Source organism: Canis lupus, chromosome 1, assembly GCF_003254725.2.
Source record: "Canis lupus dingo isolate Sandy chromosome 1, ASM325472v2, whole genome shotgun sequence".
In the NCBI taxonomy this organism is placed as follows: domain Eukaryota; kingdom Metazoa; phylum Chordata; class Mammalia; order Carnivora; family Canidae; genus Canis; species Canis lupus.
In genome coordinates this window covers 20951307-20970834 of record NC_064243.1, presented here as the reverse complement: position 1 = coordinate 20970834, position 19528 = coordinate 20951307, and the positions used below count along the sequence as shown (strand labels likewise).

At 42.3% G+C, this 19528-nt stretch overlaps 1 protein-coding gene across 1 annotated transcript in view; it reads left to right on the top strand.

Moving 5' to 3' along the window:
* The first annotated feature begins 340 nt into the window (after nt 1-340).
* Nucleotides 341-19528, top strand: part of LOC112644092 (uncharacterized) — a 31928-nt gene continuing 12740 nt past the window's right edge. The window contains exons 1-3 of the mRNA XM_049112573.1: nt 341-1191; nt 3345-3483; nt 19195-19302. The gene's annotated coding sequence lies outside the window, so the exon portion shown is untranslated. The remainder of the gene's footprint in view (nt 1192-3344; nt 3484-19194; nt 19303-19528) is intronic.

Genomic DNA, 19528 nt, shown 5'->3' with positions numbered 1-19528 from the left:
TGCCTATCATGAATAAATAAAAAAAAAAATTAAAAAAAAAAGTGTACACTGTGATGACTTGCTATACATGCACATTGTGAGGAGTGCCCTCCTCCATCTAGTTAATCCATCCACCATCTCATATTTATCTTTTTTCCTTTGGGCGGGTTTCTATTGTGGCACCAACATGTAAGATGCAAAGAGTAGAATGGCGACTCTACATTTGATTCTTTTGTTTTAATTTTTTATTTTATTTTTATTTTATTTTTTAACATTTATTTATTTATTCAGTCATGATAGACATAGAGAGAGAGGCAGAGACACAGGCAGAGGAAGAAGCAGGCTCCCTGAGGGTAGAGCCGGATGCGGGACTCGATCCCAGGACCCGGGGATCACGACCTGGACCAAAGGCAGATGCTCAACCACTGAGCCCCCCAGGCGCCCTTCTGCATTCGATTCCTTAATAATTTACTGCTCCACCCAGCTAGCATTTATTTGGCTCCTGGATGTGCTGGGTGTGTGTGGACGGAGGAGGGCGGAATAATGGGGTGAGAGAGGTGACGAAGACTAAGAAGCGTTCTTCCATGAGGACTCAAGAGTGGAGGGAGACAAGTGGACACACGCTGTAACCAGCAAGTATTGTTTCACAGAAAGATGGAGAAAGTGCTGTAACGGCACAGAAGATGGAGCAGCTAAGTGGCCTGGAGAAGGCCTGGAATGACTTCACTCAGGAGAGAAATGGAGTTGATCTAGAAAAAGGAACAGGTTTGCCATCAAAGCAATTGGGTGCGAGGGTGCTGTAGGCAGAGGGTGACGCGCAGAGCCCAGAGTGGAGAATGGTGCGACTTGGGGTTCCCGGGCCAGGGCGGTCGTGTGTGTCACACTGTAGCGGGGGGAACCGCACCGCGAAACTGGGCCTTGCCTGAGTCGTCTTGGTTTTCCCGCCCATTTGTTGTTACAGCTACTGTGTGGTTTGAGGAGGAAGAGGTAACGTTATGCACGGCCGCGAGACTCGGCGGCTCCTGGCTGCTCGTGTGGGGGCATCTGGGGGGACGTGCCAGCGGGGGACGCACATGTGCTGCTCCCCTGGACTGCCCTATTCTATCCTGCAGACTCCTGCAAGACACGTCTGCGATGGGCCTGTCCTCAGAATTTCCGGGCTTCCCACCTCAGGGTCAGTGTGAGGCCTCGGCCGCAGCCCAGGGATCCTAGGTGGGTGCGATGCTTGTCCCTTCACCCCCAAACCAGAATCCAGCCCGTGCCCTCGCTGTTCTCCAACAACCACAGATCCGCCTCCGGCCCCAGGCTTTGACCTGTGTCCCTCATTGGCAACCCTTTCCTCAGATAACCGGTGAGGAAACCGTTTCCTCCGGTGTCTGCGCAAACGTCCCTTTATCAGGAAGGCCTAACCCCCACCAGTCCCCACCTGGCTTTACTCCTACTTTATTTTTCTTCAAGTTGAGAGCAGAGACTTTTTTTTTTTTTAATTCACTCTTTTCTTCCCAACAACTAGAATTGTGCCTAGCATTAATTTGGAGTGAAACATAAATATGTGTTCTCTGAATGAATGAGGCGGAGAAAGCGGCCTGGGGGTCCATCTAAGACCCTTGAAAATCCAGCTAAGAATTCTGGATTTCATCCTGTAGGCAAAAGGAAGGGAACCGATGTTTCCAGTGCAGTCTACAGGGAATGTTAATCTTTTGTGTTAGTCCCTATATTAGTTGGTGGTTGTGGTCAAATTGAACTTTTTTCCAAATACTAAAACCAACCTTTTGCCTTCTTTCCAGTAGGTACTAGTCCTTAAAACCTGGTACCATGGCAAAGATGCATTGTGTTAGCAATGTCGTTAGGTAGTAAAATTAGAATGCAGGCTTTATTTAGTTTTTGTTCAGAGACACAGAGCTACTTTTACTGAGGCTCCTGTGGTGTTTTAGTGTAAAGTTCTCAGAATGTAAGTTTTATTTTTTATAATATTTGGAGGGCTGATGACTTGTGTTAGCTCGCAGTAGTAGATGCTGTGTGATTTATTGAATAATTTACTTGGGTTTCTAGACAAGCGTATAAGATGGAAAGAGAAATGAGCATAAAGTATTCTGGAAGGGAATTCAGAAGCTCTGGTGATAGAGGAGAGTATTGTGCAGAACTTGGCTCACCCAGGGGTTAAAAGGAACGTGATGATGCCCGACAAACTAATGGTTCAGCACCCCTCGTATCATTTAAATCTTTAATATTTTGAGAGAGACTTAGGGGAAATATGAAGAATTTTATTCATAAACAGATTTGCTTATTTCATTATTGCAAGTTAGAACAGAATCAGTATGTATTAAAAATGAGCAAATTAGGGATCCCTGGGTGGCGCAGCGGTTTGGTGCCTGCCTTTGGCCCAGGGCGCGATCCTGGAGACTCGGTATCGAATCCCACGTCGGGCTCCCTGCATGGAGCCTGCTTTTTCCTCTGCCTGTGTCTCTGCCTCTCTCTCTCTCTGTGACTATCATGAATAAATAAAATCTTTAAAAAAAATGAGCAAATTGTAGCAAAGTTTTTCCAAATTTCTGTATTCTTGGCCTTTAGTGTGTGAGCATGTAGTTTTCTGAGATTTCTTAGGACAGTTTCAAATTTAAAGATCATGGGCAGCCCTGGTGGCTCAGCGGTTTAGTGCCGCCTTCAGCCCAGGGTGTGATCCTGGGGTCCCAGGGTCCCCGGGTCCTGGGATCGAGTCCCGTGTCGGGCTCCCTGCATGGGGCCTGCTCTTCCCTCTGCCTGTGCCTCTGCCTCTCTCTGTGTGTCTGTATCTCTCATGAATAAATAAAATCTTTAAAAAAAAAAATTTAAAGAGCATTTCCTTCCCCCTGCCCCCACTGCAGCCCTTACTAGCTGGGGGACTTGGGCAAATTGCAGCTCTAAGATCAATTTATAAAGCAGAGATAATGGTACCTGCCTCACACGGTGTTAAACGAGATAATACTCATGAAAAGCTTGCTTAGCACAGTGCCTCGCACGTATTGAGTATTCGGCGTCAGATGTCGCCAGTAAATACAAGTATTTCAGAATTTCAGCTGATCATAATTGCTCTGTAGCCGCCTGTTTTGTAGAAATAGGGCTGTTGGTAAGGACTGCTTAAAACCTTTTTCTCACTAGAGGGCACTATCTTCTTTGAAAATAACAAAATTAAGACACTGATTGGTTTATTGCCCCTAATCTGGCTACCCCCCCCCCCCCCCAGTCTGGTTTTGAGCTCAACCCCTGCCATTCATTCTCCAGTTACAACTCTTCAAGACTGTGCAGGAGTAGGTTAAGACAGGGTCTTTCTCCCTCTTCCTTCCCACTATAAGGTATAATTTTTTTTTTTTTTTTTTTTTTTTTAGGAGTGAGAAGCATCCTTCTCCATTCTGTAAACTGGATCTATCTTTAGATGTAAGACTTTATGATTAAGACCCTGACTCTCTTCAGCAGACTTGAGCCCCAGGATTCCTGTTGGAGCACCGTCGACGTGCGTCGTTCCAGGTCTCTGGCTCACCAGCCACCCTAGAATTGCGTAACAGGGGAGTGTGTGAGCCTCGGCACATGCTTTGGCCTTTGGCCATTGTAAAGGGTCGTCACAAGACATAGGCTTGCCCGTCGTGCACTGATCATCCTGCAGCCTCTTCCCCACTCAGAGGGTTAAAGCACGTTCATCTGGTTGCCTGAGCCAGTGACCACAGCTTCCCCAATGTCTCTTCATTTTAAGTCAGGGAGAAACGAAGCGGGAAGGGACGACAAAGTGTAATACAAAGTTTGGTAACATCACTATTTGGAACTAACAGATGCTGCCTAGGGTAGGCCTTTCATGGATTAGTAGAAATTTCGGATTGCTACCTGGAGCCTGTGCACACGAAGTGACTTTGCAGGGGGGCGATATGACATCCACATCCTAGCCTGCATGTGACTTAGTTCCTCCCTCGTTTTCATCTGTATACAGTGGGATATCAATGTGAAGGGGCTCCACTTGGCAATGGCAACAAAAAGGAGCCCCCAAACATGAAGGGGTGAGTCAGGTATAGAGATAAGGGACAAGAAAGAAGGGACGATCTTTCAGGATGACTGGAATGCTAGGGATTTCTCTAATGCCCACTGGGAATAGTGCTGGGGAAGCTCCCCGTTGAGCCACCTTTGTACAGTTCTGACGTATAAAACTAGGAGCTGGAGTCCTTATAGCCCAGTTTTAGGTACTAGAAATGCTTAGATTTCGTAGCATATATTCTTCACAGTATTCTCTGTGACCCATAGTGTCAGATTCAAATAAAAAAGTCCAAATTTAGCAGTACCTGCATAACGGGGGCTTCTCGGGCTGTTGGAAGGCCTCACTGGTCAAGAATGACCCAAACCTGAGCTTTGGTTCAATAATTCTAACAGTGTCTCACCCAAGGGCCACACATTCTTTCCTCAACTGAAAAGGGCAAGTTGAAATAAGGGATAAAATCAGACACAACGATGGAGTTTCCTGAAAGCTATAGACTCACTTAAAACTGAGCAACCAGTAGTTCTGCAAGATCTAAACAATCTAGTAGAAATAATTATCCTTTTAATGAATAAGGATCTACCCTTCTTGAAGAAGAAACCAATAAATGGTGACTTTTTTTTTTTTTTTTTAAGAAAGGGAGAGATGTTTCTTTTTAGTTTTTAGGTGTTTTCTTTCTTTTTTTATTTTTTTTTAATTTTTTTGAGACAGAGAGTAGGGGGAGAGGGAGAGAGAGAAGGAGAATCTTAAGCAGGCTCCATGCCCAGCACACCTGTGGTAGCCTCAATCTCACAACCCTGAGATCATGACCTGAGCTGAAATCAAGAGTCAGATGCTTAACTGACTGAGCCAACCTGGTGCCCCCAATAAATGGTAGTTAACGGATTCTTATCACATACCTTTCTAGACCATGGGGAGAAATAATTGTGCTCTAGAGCAGAAGTAGGCAAAGCTTGACTCACAGGTCAAACTTTAGCCTGCTGCTGGCCTTTGTACAGTCCACAAGCTAAGAATGTTTTGTTTTGTTTTGTTTTGTTTTACATTTTTAAATGATTGAATAAAATCTAAAAGAATATTTTATGACACAGAAGATAATACAATCTACATCAACATTACTAGACTAAGTACTCTTTGCAGTATTTCTAATTCACAGAAAAGCAAGTCAAATTAGAAAAAGAATTTGTGATAATCACAGCAGTATTTCTTCACAAAAATAAAATATAAAAATGAGGTTGAAGCTGCACTGTTTTGAGTGGCTTTGTTAGCCAAATAAGGAAAATTTATTTATTGATGGTGGGTTAATTAAATTGTAATTGATTACAACAACTGAAGGGATGTGTCCGGAGATAATAAGCTTTTTTTTTTTTTTTTTAAGATTTTATTTATTTATTCATGAGAGACACAGAGAGAGAGGCAAAGACACAGGCAGAGGGAGAAGCAGGCTCCATGCAGGGAGCCCGATGTAGGGACTCGATCCTGGGTCTCCAGGGTCACATCCTGGGCCAAAGGCAGATGCTCAACCGCTGAGCCACCCAGGGATCCCAATAAACTTGTTTAAGATGATTAGCTTTTTTGGGGAGAATAGTTGACCAAAGAGTTGATGACTTTAGAAGCAATATCATTAGTAATAGTAAATTAAAAATCAGGGCAAATGAGGGGCACCTGGGCAGCTCAGTCGGTTAAGTGTCTGACTCTTGGTTTCTGCTCAGGTCATGAGCTCAGGGTCGTGAAATGGAGCCCGTGTTGGCTCCAGTGTGGGCGTGGAGCCTGCTGAAGATTCTCTCTTTCCCTCGTGCCCCCGCCCCCCATGCCCCCTCTTGGTTCTTGATGAGCACAAAAGATGTACATACTAACTTGCTTTTTATTCCAGAAGTCAGTGCTGTGTTTGAAGTGACAAAAGAATTAGCCTCTGTGCATAGTCTTCATGTATTACATAAAGGAGGACTTTTTCAGAGAATTAGAATAATCAGTCATGAAAGTTAAACATGAAGTGGAATCTGCTAAGATGTATTACAACTTCCAGTAATTGAAAGATGCATGAAGCAGGAAGAAAAAGCTTAATAGTACAAGTCTTGTGAAAATATAAGATGCCTGAAGCTTATTTTTGTTTATTATTCATTAGCAGGTGCTTTGCAGAAAGTATTTGGGTCTACGCATGTTGCTGGACTAGTAATGTTACTGGTGCCCTTCACTTGCTCTTGTGGACTTAACCTTCAGCAGTTCTGTGAATTTTTGTTAGAAATCGAAGCTAGGGCAGCCCGGGTGGCTCAGTGGTTTAGTGCTGCCTTCAGCCAGGGTCGTGATCCTGGGGTCCCAGGATCGAGTCCTACATTGGGCTCCCCGCATGGAACCTGCTTCTCCCTCTGCCTGTGTCTCTGTCCCTCTCTGTGTTCTCATGAATAAATAAATAAAATCTTAAAAAAAAAAAAAAAAGAGAAATCTAAATCTCTCTTGCTCCATCACACATGAGTTTGATGGCTCTGCAGTAGTAAAGTTTTCTTGCGATTTTTTTTTTTTTTTTTGCCTTAGGGCCAAAATTTTAATTTTTCTTAATGAGAAGAACCAGCCTCAAACATAATGGAGCACCAAATGGCTTTGGAAGTTAGCTTTTAAAGCAGATTTCATAGTGTTTCTTAATGAATTCCACCTAAAACTGCACGGTGAAACATCAGTTATGTGCACATCTTATACCGTGGTGAAGGCATTTTGATTAAGTCATGTTTGAGTGTTGTAATGTCAAACACTTCCTGTACTTTCAAATGTTAAAATAAGAAACAAGTTCTCAACTCCTACACACATTTTCAGGGGATGTATTTTGGAGCTCAAACTAAACTAGTTTCAGCAACTTACTTTCTTTCTTTCTTTCTTTCTTTCTTTCTTTCTTTCTTTCTTTCTTTCTTTCTTCTTTCTTTTTCTTTTTTTTTTACGTCCTAGCAAATGCTAAAGAGATTTCCATATTTTAAAAAATCTATTCACCTTACTTTCAGTTGGAGGTAATAAATGTAATGACAAGCTAAAAAGGGCAAATATCAAGTGAAGACTCTAATGGAACTCCATAAATGCTTCTCAAATGATATATGCTCAACTAAAATAATATCCTTGTGGATTGGTATCAGTGTTTGTCAGTAACTATCTGTGTGAAAAGATGTTTTCAAAGATAAAATATGTAAAATTTCATATGGGTCAGCATTAATAGATGAACATGTATAATTTTTTTCGATGATACGGGGCATTAATTTTGAATCCCAATAAACAAAATGTTATCTCCCTCCAAAGAATCCAGTTTTCTTCATTGATTGATTTGATCATAAAAAATTGTACTCATTATATTTTGAATTTCAACAAAAAATTGTTTGAAATTTATTTTCTTTCTTGGCGTACAGGCACTTACATAATATCTTTGATTTTGCTTCTTGGACCACAAGGACTAAAATATTTACTATCTGGCCCCTTACAGAAGAGTTAGGAATGTTTCTGGAATATAGGTTGAGGAGTAACCCTCTAAGTGTGTATGGAATACCTATAGCCCTGTGGGACTCAGTTGCAGCCTAAGGCCTGGAGTGCCTGAGCCATTGTCCTGTTATTATACTTGATTGACCTAGTGTGTTGGCATTTTTCAAAATGTACCCATTCTGTGGTGTCTAAATGGGGTGTCTGCTCAGAGGGGGGCCCCCAAGTGCGGAGCGACAGTTGGGTGGAGGCCTGTGGTGCTGCAGTGAAAGGATTCACCTGAGGCAGTGCAAAGGGGATAGAAGTTTCCTGAATAAGGGAGCAGTGGGCAGGATGGCAGAGGAGAGGCTGTTTTCGAGGCAGTAGGTGGGGGCTGTTCTTAAAGGAGGAAGATGAGGAGGTATGGTGACATATGGAATCCCCCCTTTTCTGGTAACACTTCCGGGTTGTAAGAGGCCCATTGGTCAGTTCGGGCCTATGGATATTTTGGGATGGGTTGCCTGATGGGCCTGAGTGTGTTCCAGCCGGCTGGTCGCTGGGGGCCATTTCTACATTCCATCGCTCAAGCCTGTTTGCCTAAAAGCAGCCTCTACAGATTCTGTAAAAAATCTTATTATAATTAGTAGGACCATCTAGAAGGTTTTCTTCCTCCTGGGAGATGAGGATTGGCTCTATAATTATGGCTTCTTCTTAGAAATGTATCCTTTTGGAAGACACAGGTGAACCCTTCTTGTACTGGGTAATTGTGTGTAAGCACAGGGGCTGAGTAGCTGTTGAGACGCTCTTCCTTCCAGTTTTACATGTGACCCCTGGTGCCCTCAGTCCTTCCTGGTTTGAGTATAGTATCTGCTTTCCCTACGATCCCTCAGGTCACTCACTGTTCCCTTCCCTGTGTTTGCTGTGGTGTCTACATAGAAATACACATATGTCTGTAGTTTATGAATAGAAATATTATTAACAAGAACCAGTTCCCTGTATATTAATACTTTTCTACTTACTAAAATATAGAATATATTCTATTAATCCTTTCATATTATAACTACTTTATCCACCCTTTATATTACCTTTAATCCTTTGAGTATCATTGTGGACTTAGAGTATCATTGAACATTTTAGAGGTACGATATGTCCCAATTGGCCACGATATAACTTACTCGACACTCAAATTATCACAATCTGGCTTGTGAAAGTCTCCTTTGTGTTGACATTATTGAAAACATCATTGCTTTCTGGAAACAAAGGGATATTTCAGATCCCCCCCTTTTTTTTCCTGCCACGAGACATAGTTATAGCCTCCTTTCAAGGAATGAGGGGTTCTTGTTCCTCGTAGCAGAGAATTGTATTATAGACTAAGGTCTGGACTGATGAAGTTCTGGAATATAAGTGAGGTCTGGAGCCAACGATCAAGAAAGAATTTTTGAGACGTCTTCGGTGCAAAATGCTGGTTTTATTGAAGCCCAGGGACAGGACCCGTGGGCAGGAAGAGCTGCTGCCCTGGGCCTGTGAGGGGCGGCTGATTATACACCTGGGAGTTGGGAGGGGTTTGGGGATAGCGAACCCTCTGAGGAATTTTGGGAGCAAGGTTTCCAGGACCTTGAGGGGGCTGGTTATTATTGGGAAAAGGTCACTTATTACCGTCTAATAAAACCTGAGTCCTGAGACCCTTCAGATGTGTATCAGTGGGCCGTGTGCTTGGGGGGTGATCGCCAACATGTATCTTGGAAATTTCTAGAGGAATTTTTGTATGTTAAAGTAGACTCACAGGCTGCTGGGGGTTGGACTAGGATTGCCTCTTGCCCTTAGCAAAGTGTGAACATCGAGGCAGTTGAGTCCGCAGAGGAAGTTCCCTCTGCCTGTTTCAAGGACTTGTCACTGTGCTACCCAGGCTCATGCCTTGTCCTCAGCTGGCCCTGTTCCCCATCATGGACTCTAGGAAAGAAAAGAGTGGATGGAGGGCAAAACTCCAGCTGCTGCAGATGCTATGGGCTGTTTTCAGTAGTGACAGAACTTGGACTGTATACACCAATTTACACGAAGGTTTCTTACTAAGCTCATCATATTGCTAAGCCATACCTGTTTTGTTATGTTGTGTTTTTTAAAACTGTTCTGTGTACAATTTCATTGACTACTTCGATTGTCTTCTATTTAACAGCATTCTAGAAGGGTAGGACAGGGAGACTGATGACGGCTGGGCACATTGGTTACTAGTAGGTAATGGTTTTGGGGAAGAAGTATGATCGCATGGAATGTGAAGAGCATGTAAGAATGAATCATTTATTCACGCCTGCCTACTAAATGTCCCAGGTCTTACGCGAGGCTTGGGTGATGATGTCCCTGCTCTACGTGGTCTATAATCTGGCAGTGGAGGCATGGCTGTAACAAACAATTTTACAATTAACTGAAATGGGAACTTCAAATGAGACCCACAGAGTGTTCTGAGAATGCATTATAGGAGCACTTACCTAGTTCTGGGGGGGTTAGATTGGACAGAAGGGAGCAAGTAAATGGCACTTGGCAGGTGAGGGGTCAAGAACAGGGAACCACGCACGTTCAGATGGAGCTTGCTGTATTTAGGGGCATTATGGGCCCACAGAGACGGGAGATGAAACTGTAGCTATTAAAAGCTCGGTTTTAAAGAAATAATTTATACTTTTGCTTCCAAAGCCTTGTGAATTAAAAAAAAAAAGAAAATAAAAAGAAAAAAGAAAGTATCATAGGATCAAAGTTTACGGGCTGTTTTACAAAGGAAAAACACAGGCCCAAAATGGTACTGCTTCCGTTAAGGCCCTAACTCAGTAAACCAAGACCTAGTACCTAACTTAACTGTAGTTTCAACCCTCCACCCCCACCCCAGGAATATAACCTGTAACCAATCAATCACCATGGAATTACCTGGTCACTACTAGGAAATGTACTGATAGGCCCTTCAGCTCCCCGTAGGAGGGCAGCCCAGCCTAAACAATGTATTCCATGCTAATTCCTTCTTTTCTTATGCCCTCTCTCTGCCTTTAAAAACCTTTCTTTTGTTTACCTCAGTGGAGCTCTCCTCTCCATTTGCCAGATGGGGTGTCGCCCATTCATAAATTATTTAATGAAGCCAATTAGATCTTCAGATGGACTCGGTTGAATGTTTTTTAACACTCATCTAGCCTAAGAGTTAGAAAGACGCAATTTATATTCCTTTCCTATAGGCACAATAAAGCTGAGCCTTTCTTTTCTAGGAAATTTTGATCACTTTAAAGTTGCTCCCTTCCACACCACACACTTCTGCTTTGCCCCATAGGATGAAAACTACCACTTTAAAAAAATAATAATAATCTATTGGTTCTGATTCTTCTACTAGAATGTAACCTGCATATGGGCAGGGAACTTTGGTCTTTTTCATTTACTTATATATCCCAAGCAACTAGAATGACGCTTGGCACGTATGGGGCATTAAGTTAATATTTTGGGGGGGAGAAAAAATTTTCCTCTGCCCTTCAAGATTATTCTGGCTGTTCTAAGAAGTAATGAGATAGATTAACAAGAGAAAATCAAACAAAAGTTGATAATTACACGCATACCTCCAGCAAGGATGGGAGAGACCCAGGAAAACTGAATAGCTCCCCATAATGACTGAAACCATTACCTTAAATACCATCTTCCGCTAAAGAAAAAAGAAGGTGTTGGTTGCGGGTGGGGAGTCAGCGATGGGAGGTTACCGGGAAAAACACGGTAAATAGAGTAAGATTGTTATGCAGATTAATTCTGTGGCCTTCTCCTTGATAAGAGTTTCTAAAGCCTGAGTCACCTCTGCCCTGCCTGGCCTAGCAAGGAGGAAACACCCTTACAAATGAGATTTGCCCTTACAAAGGCAAATCTCTTACAGAAAGGTAACTTCTCCTTGGTTTTCAGAGTTTCTCTCATTTCTGCTGTTTATGAAAAATAACCAGCTTAAAATAATCAATATGCCAACGAGGCATATCTTAGGCTGGCAAAATCTGCTCCCCTTAAGCTGTAACAAGAATTCTGGAGTTGGACTCAGCTGACTCTTGTTTATATAACCACTCAGTGGCCTTCCTGGAGTTCTCTTTCTCTGCTAATATTCTGTTAGATTGACACTATAAATTATATATGAAGCAACTTATTTTGCAGAAAAATAACTGGAATGTTGAATATCTTGAATCATTATGTCAACAGAATCTTGAAAAACTAGGAGTGTTGGGAAGCTAGCAATTTAATGCTTTCTTAAAATAACTACATCCTTAACCCAAGTGAGTAGAGCTAGACTGTCATACAGCCATTTAATCCAGCTTTAATTTTATACACACGAGGAAACTGATTTAGCAAGGTTAGTCCAAGATCAGACTGTCTCGTGGACTTGAACGAATAAAATATTTTCATTTTCTTAATTTTGCGAGTTCGAGCTCATTCCTAGTGTTGTCTAACCTAAGCTCCTAACCACATAACACCTTTTATGTTAGAGTTCTTTCTGAGAACATTCTGGAACGGATAATGGTGTAGGAGCAGGGAGGGTCTGTACTGAGCCTTTTTCCACTAAGACCTGGAATTTAAATATATGGCATTGATTTTGAAGATATAAAATACTCAAATTGTTTAGGTTTTATCTGTGGGGCTAGTAAGGTGATTCCCTCATCTTATCAGGGTGCCATAAAACAGCACATTTTCTCTGTTCGATTTTCCTTGTGCATCTGCTGACTGGAATGAATCATTACGTTGTAGTCTTTGAGGAAAGGGTCTGTGGCATCTAGGATTTTGGCCATCTCCGTAGTGTCTGGTCCATCCTCATGTATCTCATATCCAGTGGTCATCTGGAAGTTGCAAAGCTGATAAGAAACATTTGCATAATGAGAGCATTGACCTATCTTGTTACTGGTAGAGATTTCAAAGGAAGTAATCAGAAAGAATTGCCCAACACTGGCTTATCAGCCTTTCCCACCTGAATTATTATAGGAGGCAGATAACTTAGAGCTGGGGGAATCTGGGGAAATGTTCCTATTGGAACATGAAGCACTGCCTTTTCCACCTCATCGGCATGGCATACAAGATCCTGTAGGCCCCATTTATCCAAGGAAAACAGTATTTTTTTGTGACTGGATGTGTTCCAGCAAAATAAACTCCAGTCGTTTAATGAAGAGTTCTATCTTAATTACATTCAGTTTGCCCCTTTGTAGATTTTTTGAGAGAGAGAGAGAGGAGAGGGGCTGAGGGGAGGGAGAGAGAGAGGCTCCCAGGCCAACTCCTACCCAGCATAGAGCCTGACGCAGGGCAAGGTCTCACAGCAGAGAGACCATGACCTGATCTGAAGTCAAGAGTTGAACACCCAACTGACTGAGCTGCCCAGGCACCCCTGTTTGATAGATATTGCAATCAGCATCATTTAGCACTTTTGCCAGATTTATTGTTAGTATGCTCCTAGTGCTTGTGATGGAGAGAAACATTAAAAAAAAAAAATTCTGGCAGCAAACCTTAGTAAAAAATAAGGGCTAGAGAGGGTATAAATGTATTTGTCTTCGTTTGTGGTAAAAAATAAACTGCCCAGATGTATCCTGGTATAACAGAAAAAAACTTGATATTTTGTTTATGCAGGAGTTTAAAATGGGAGTTCTTGGTTGGCAGGTGGTTTTGTCTACACAGTGAACTGGGGACTTAGACTCCTTTCGTCTGGTGGCTGTGCCATCCCAGGGGGCATCTCTGCATCCGGCTGTGAAAGGCAGAGGGGCAAGGTGGGGGCTCACCCTCTTTTTTTTTAAGTCTTAGCTCGGAAATGGCATAGAGCACTTCTGCTCGTAGGTCATTGACTACAACTCAGTTATGTGGCTGCATCTAGCTGTTAAGGATGTTGGGACATAGAAATTATTCATGTGCCCCAGAAGGGGGTAATGGTTATTGATGAAGTTTTGGAATATAGGTGAGGTCTGGAGCCGACGACCAAGAAGTCCTAGAGACGGCTTTGGTGCAAAATGGTGGTTTTATTAAAGCAGGGGGACAGGACTGCCCCAGGGTCGGGGTGGGGTGGGGGGGATGGCTATATACCCAGGAGTTGGGGGAGGTGAGCAAAAGGAAGATTTCTTTCTTTCTTCTTTCTTTCTTTCTTTCTTTCTTCTTTTTTTTTTTTAAGATTTTATTTATTTATTCATGAGACATTGGGGGGGGGGGGCGGGAGGCAAAGAGGAAAAGGAAGATTTCAAAAGGATTTTCATATGCTAAGGAGGACCTACAAGATACTGGAGGCCTTGCCATTGTCAAGGTAAAGATTGCTTTTCCCTCTAGGCCCCAACATTAAGACAATTAGAAACTTCCTGAAGAATGTCACATGTATCCCACCTTGGGGGGGACGGGTCGTCTGTGGGATATCAGCTGTGCTTTTCCCTCAGCTAGCCCTGTTCCCCCATCAGTTATTTTTCAGGATTTTCCTTCTTTCCCTCTCTCTTCCTTCTTCCCTCCTCCTTCTTCTTTCCCCTCTTCTGCTCACCCTCCCTCTTTTCTTCCTTCCTTCCTTCATTTTTGCTCTTCTTTTTTACTTTTTATTTTAAGATAATCATAGACTTTAGACCTTGGAATTGCAGATACTCCGAGTGGCTTTATCCCAGCTTCTTCTTATATTAACGTCTTTATAACCATAGAACAATTTTCAAAATCTGGCGCAATACGAGTAACTAAACTACAGATCTTATTCAGATTTCACTTGTTTCTCCCCATAGTGTCATTTTTCTGTTCCAGGATCCAATCCCTTTAGTTGTCATGTTTCCTTAGTCTCTTGTAATTTGTGACAGTTCTTGTCTTTTCATTGCCTTTTATGACCTTGCCACTTTTGAAAGTGTTACTCAGTCTGGGTTTGTTTCATGTTTTGTCATGATTAGACTGAGAGTCCTGCCTTGTTGGAAGGCTCCAGAGACAGAGGTCATCTGCCCTCCGTACATCATAGCAGAGGTTGTGTGATGTCAGGATGTGTCACACGTGATGCTGACTCTATTCACTTGGCTAGGATGGCACTTTCCAGGATCCTGCACTTGGAACCCGCCCCCCTGACCTTTGTGTAATTATCAAATGTTTGAGAGCTACCTTTTAAGAATATACATGCTGTTTTCAGTGTTTTTGACCCATAATTTTAGTACTTTTGAGGGATCTTGCCTGCAGCAATTATTACTGTGGTATTCTAATGATGATTTCTATTTCTTACATAAAAAAAAATAGATTTTGGGGGATTCCTGGGTGGCTCAGCGATTTAGCGTCTGCCTTCAGCTCAGGGCGTGATCCTGGGGTCCCAGGGTCGAGTCCCACGTCAGGCTCCCTGCATGGAGCCTGCTTCTCTCTCTGCCTGTGTCCCTGCCTCTCTCTCTCTCTCTCTCTCATGAATAAATAACTACAATCTTAAAAAAAAAAAAACAGATTTTTGTCAGATATCTGATGGTTACTGATAGATATTAAAGATTCCCACTCTCTTCCCAGCACTTTGTATTTTGGGGATTAAAGCGACCATGGTTTAAATAATACTAAAAAATAATAGTAATATTAAATGTGGGAAGGTAGATTAGAAGATGATGAAGGGATTAAAAGAGAAAGATTAGGGGACCCCTGGGTGGCTCAGTAGTTTAGCACCGCCTTCAGCCCAGGGCGTGATCCTAGGGTCCTGGGATCGAGTCCCATATTGGGCTCCCTGCATGGGGCCTGCTTTTCCCTCGGCCTGTGTCTCTGCCTCTCTCTCTCTCTCTCTGTGTGACTCTCATGAATAAATAAATAAAATCTTAAGAAAAAAAGGTAACAGATAAGGATGTAGTACTTTGAATTATTGTGGAAGGTCATAGAGGGTTCATGAACTCAAGGGTCCTTATACTGTATTAAAATATAGGTATTATGTCTGAAACTAATGATATAATGTATGTTGGCTAATTTAAATTTTTTTTAAAAGCTAAAAAAAATATATAGATATTATAGCAAGTCTACTTGCATTTATTACAAAGGAGCCAGAGGGGGGGACTTGATGGGATGAACACTGGGTGTTGTACTATACGTTGGCAAATCGAACTCCGATAAATATATATATATATATATATATATATATATATACACACATACAAAAAATAAATACATAAATAATAATAGTAATAATAAAAAGGAGCCAGGCGAACATTAATTGGGCATTTACTGTGTACAGGCACTATGCTAAATGCCTTATTTATTTGATTTTTTAATGTATTTATTCATGAGAGACCCAAAGACAGAGAGAGACACAGGCAGAGGGAGAAGCAGGCTCCCTGTAGGGAAGCCCGATGTGGGACTCGAACCTGGGACCCCAGGATCATGCTCCGGCAGAAGGTGGTGCTAAACTGCTGGGCCACCTGGTCTGCCCAGCTAAATGCTTTATATATATTAACTAGTTCAATCCTGTCAGGCTTCTATGAAGGCAACTGCGTTAGTCCCATCGTATAATTAAAGAACTTGAAGCCCAGGGAGGGTGGATAGCTTGCCCCTGGTCACACAGCTAATAAGTGCAGAGTTAGGGTTCAAACCTCTGTGGTCTGGCTCCAGAATTTGCACATTAACCACTCGACTCTAACATGGTGCCCTGGTTGTACTCTGGACAGGACTGATGTTCATCTAGTTCGCGTTCATCTAGCGGCCACGCCAACTAGCTACTTCTGTTCTGACTACTCAGTGCTGTGCCCTATGGCGGTTGAATATTTTGGGGCCACTGGTGAATAACAAATGTTCGTATCTTCTAATTATGTTTCAATTGCGCAGTTATTCCATTTGACAGTGTAAGTGAACTTTAGGGAATATTTTCAGGTGTTTCTGTTTGGAGGTGCAGTAGCTTGAACATTCTGACATCCAAACCAAAGTGTTTGGCATGCATTTGTTAATTGTTCTTCCCAATTTTGTGGCATTAACCCATGTCTGTCTCTGGCCGCAAAGTAGAAGTAGTGTGGCTCTTGTTTAAAAGTGATAATTAGGGGCCCCTGGGTGGCTCAGGGGTTGAGCGTCTGCCTTCAGCCCAGGGTGTGACCCTGGAGACCCAGGATCGAGTCCCATGTCGGGCTCCCTGCTTCTCCCTCTGCCTGGTCTCTACCTCACTCTCTGTGTCTCTCACAAATAAATAAACTCTTAAAAAAGGTGGTTACATGTGTGATTAGGTGTGTTACGAAAATGGAGTGTTTGAAAAATGGGGTTACCAGTGTTCTACTCTCTATATGTGCCTGGCACTGACTTGGTGATTTGGCTACTTGCTTGTAGACTCTGGTTCAGTGAGCAGCCCCACCTACTTCCTTCCCAGCCTGCCAAGCATTTCTGGTCTAGTAGAAACTACTGGACTCCTGAGGGTGATGGGAATGGCTAGCTACCCCCTACTGAGTGGCCTTTGGGCTGCAACTCAGTTACATTCATATGTCTTAAAATTATTTTGATAATATTCCTTTCAGCTGTTTTTGCTTCAATTCATCTTGAACTATTTACACGTACATCAGAGACATGAAGTTTTCTGGCAGCAAATGGAAATGGGAAAATCTCTGGCAGAAAGTGAAAGAGCTGGACATTTGTTTGGCTCTGCCAGTGACTTACTGTGTTATTTTGGGAAAAATACTTAGCCTCTTTGGGCCCTGTTTTTTTTCTTTCTCTTTCTTTCTTTCTTTCTTTCTTTCTTTCTTTCTTTCTTTCTTTCTTTCTTTCTTTCTTTCTTTCTTTCTTCTCTCTCTCTCTCTCTTTCTTTCTTTCTTTCTTTCTTTCTTTCTTTCTTCTCTCTCTTCCTTCCTTCCTTCCTTCCTTCCTTCCTTCCTTCCTTCCTTCCTTCCTTCCTTCCTTCCTTCCTTCTTTTTTTCTTTCTTTCTTTTTCTTTCTTTCTCGATGTATTTATTTATTTTAGAGAGAGTGCAAGCATGAGCAGGAAGGGCATAGGGAGAGGGGGAGAGAATCCCAAGCCGACTCCATGTGGAGCCTGACACAAGGCTTGATCCCATGACCCTGAGATTATAACTCTGAGATCACAACCTGAGTCAAAACCCAGAGTCTGACGTTTAACCAACTACACCACCCAGGGCCCGCCCTCTGTTTTCTTATCCACAAAGATCGAGAGGACCTCATCTGGCTGCAGCATGCTTTGATTTAGTGCTGAAGTGAGTTTTCATATAGTCTGGATGATGATTTGCTTGTCTTGCCATTTAAATAAATGCTAAATGTAGCTCCCAGATAATGCTGGTGACAGAGGATTACGTTTTCGTACTTCTGAGAAAGAAAAATGGCAAAATACAACATTGTGTAAAACTTGCATTGGAGATTCATATAGTACCATTAGCTGATAAGACCAAGGAAAAATAGCATGCTTTCATTCAGTCTTAGAGACCTTTCATTATAAAACATGTCCCATTTTCAGAAATGTTAAGGTGTGGAATTCATTCCAGTTAACAAATGCACAGGGAAAATCAAACAGGAAAAACATCGTATTTTATGGTACCCTGATAACAAGATGATGTCACTTTACTGGCCCCACAGATAAACAATTCAAATATTTTATGACCTCAAAATCAGTAACATTCATTGAAATTCCAGGTCTTGTTGAGAAAGGCTACACTGGTGTGACGCACTGCTGCATCTTAGACTTGATGAAATATGATAGGAAGGCCACAGTGTCAGCTCTTCCTCACTTCAGCATAGTGATAACCTGCATCTTTGTTGGCACCTGAGCTGCCCAACCCAGATAGGGTGTACATTTCTATCATTATGTTCAGGAACTGCTTATAGACAAGCCAGAGATGGGAAATAGAACGCAACTGACTAACCGTGCCTACCTCCTGAAGCTGTGTTGGGACTCAAAGACTCAGCTCAAAAAAATGATTCCAGAGAAGTCTCATCTCTGATGCAATCCCTGTCTTCTCTGTCCTCACAGGGCATCATGCATGCTTGTGTCATTACACAGCACAGTCTTTGGTAGTGGTTTCCTTTCCATATCTCCTACTAGAAGCTATTCAGGCCTCATGAGATTGCACAGGAGTAGCAGACAGTCTGGAGTATAGTTCGCATTCACCTATGTTCACTGAAGGAAGACAGATAAGAAGATAGAAAGCAGAAAAGGATGGATGACTACTTTATGGATTATAGGAGTGGCTTTTAGATGACTCAGGCCACCATTTGTCACCAAGAAATATGATGCAAGGGAATTTTGAATGAAGACTTAAATTTCAGGGAACATAATTCTTCAAGAAAGCACATGGAAAATCAGTCCATTGTTTAGCGGCAAGACCGATTTGGATGAAAATAGATTGTACTAAACTAAGCACCCACCATGAAACTCTGCAGAGAACCTGTGTCATGAAAAATCTTCTGATAGGCAGCACTTTGCTCTGATGCTAATATCAGCTGGGCAGTTACTGTACCTCCATGTCTTGGTTTCCTCATCCACAAAATGGCAAGACTCAGAGTACGTGATAGGATTGCTGTAAGCAATCAGTCACATATGTATGTGATTAGTACCATGCCTGGCATACAGTGGAGAAGGAAATCAGTATCAGTTGTTATTATCTGTGTATTCGTCATCAGTTGGCAAAGAGTTGAGGACCAACGGAAGTGTTTTATTGGTCTCTAATTTGGCAATTCTTTCTAGGGGTTTTTTTTTTGTGTTTTTTTTTTTTTTTAAACCAAGGTTGTAGCTTCCTTATTTTGTTTCCTTAACTTTCAGCTCTATATAAGTACTCTGTTACTTAGGGGTTATCATTCTTCACTTCTCAGGGATCTCCTCATCAGCTAAAGCTACGCTTTCCCCCCTTTTTCATTTTCAGTGAATTGATTGCTTCTTTTTGCAAATGGACAACTCAGCATTTGAAATGCAAGAAGATTCTGCCCAGAATGCTTCATCTATGGGGAAGATGAACACCACCTACAGAATGGTAAGGTGGAAGTTTACTCCTTGAGATGAGCTCCCCCTAACCCTTTATGCAGAGCTCAGGGAAGGAACCCTTTTAGACCAGCTTTCCATAGGTGATTCTCTTTAGAAAGGTAGCATCTCCTGCTCTGAGCATTTCTTGATTTGCTTTCTGTCTCATAAACTCTTAGCTCATGTATTTGTAATGTGAAACCAAGAAATAGTAACAAAAAAATATGTGGACCTGTCAT